A 1771-nucleotide genomic window follows, 5' to 3' on the forward strand; every position below is an offset into this window, starting at 1 on the left:
TAGGTTAGCTAGTGGTTTATCTATTTTGTTTATTTATTAAAAACCAGCTTTTGGTTTTGTTGATTTTCTACTTTTTTATTCTCTACTTCATTGATTTCTGCTCTGATTTTAATAATTTTCTGCCTTCTACTGGCTTTGAAGTTAGACTATTCCTATTGTTTGAGGTGTGTCATTGGGTTTTTATTTGGTGATTTTCTGTTCTTCTTATGGGGGTACTCACTGCTATAAATTTTCTTCTTAATATTGTCTTCAAGGTGTCCCAGAGGTTTAGATATGTTGTGTCTCTATTTTCATTTGTTTCTAGTAATTTCTTAATTTTACCCCTTACTTCTTCTGTGACCCATTGATCATTCAGCAGTGTGGTGTTTAGTCTCCTCATGTTTATGTTGTTTTTCTGGGTCTTATTATTGTTGATTTCTAATTTCATCTAATTGAGATCTGAAAAGACACAGGGGAGTATGTCACATTTTTTGAATTTGCTAGTGCTCTCTTTTTGACCCAGGATGTTATCTCTTTTGGAGAAATTCTATGATCAACTGAGATATATGTGAATTCTGCTATAGTTAGGTGGAATATTCTGTATGTGTCTAATAGGTCCATTTGGTTTATGGTGTTCTTTAGGTCTGAGGCTTCTTTACTTGCCTTTTGTCTATATCAGTCTAGTGGTATGAGAGGGGCATTCAAGTCACCCAGTATTATTGTATTGGGATCTATATGTGACATATATATATATATATATATATATATATATATATATATATATATATATATGTTGCAAGAGACTCAGTCTCCCCCTCTTCAGTTTCCCCCTGATTCCCAAGAAAGGATTTCCAGAGGCTGAAATCAGATACAATTTTTTAAAATGTATTGCCAGCAAATGGCTCAGTTGACAAACTCACAGAACTGAGCCTTGAACAAAGGGCTCTGCTGATTTTTATAACCTTGGTCTCTTATTTTGGAGAGGGGAGGAGTAAGTCTTAAATTTATTGTACCTAGCAAGACACTGAAGTTACATACCATCCTCCAGCTCTATCCATTCTTTTAACTGTCTTTCTCTTGTTTACATTAGGAAGAGCTACCGGATCATGACTCTGAGTTGCCTAAGGAACAGCTCCCTTATCTTTCAGAAGTGCCTGCTTGCTTGCTCATGGGCAACTAGGGGAGGGCTTGGGAAACTTTTACTCTTTTTCATCTTTCTAACCTCCCAAAAATATATCTAAGGCTTTGACTGTGTGTCCTACCTCACTTATGTTATGCATCATTGTATGCTTGAAATAAACTTGGCTGTTTATATTTTCCATCTTATCATTAAATTCAAAAGATACATGTGAAAATCTATTTTTTCATGTAAGCATTGCTTTTCATTACTCAATCTCTTCTACTTTTGGTCATAAAAATATGTGTTAACATGTGAAAATATGTGAAGCATGTGTTAACATGCAATTTAGGAAAGACTGGTGAGAAGGTTGTTTAACTATTTTTTCTTTTGTCTCTCCTTTGCCTTCAGTAACTATCACAGGAATTGGTACTCAATACACATTGGTACTGTGAATAATCAACTGACTGCTGTAACATTTAGAATATATAATCAATAAATAAACTGATTAATTATGTTAATTGGGAGCCAATTTACACTGTCAAGTGAAAGTGAAAATACAGTGATATGCTTTTTTTTTTTTTTAACTGAAGATAGAAACTACACTTTGCAGTGTTTGGGGACTGGTCACTAATTACTGCAAGGAAGAGGAAGGCCCTAGAGACAGTTCCTTCT

Source organism: Muscardinus avellanarius (assembly GCF_963383645.1).
Source record: "Muscardinus avellanarius genome assembly, chromosome: 7".
NCBI lineage: Eukaryota > Metazoa > Chordata > Mammalia > Rodentia > Gliridae > Muscardinus > Muscardinus avellanarius.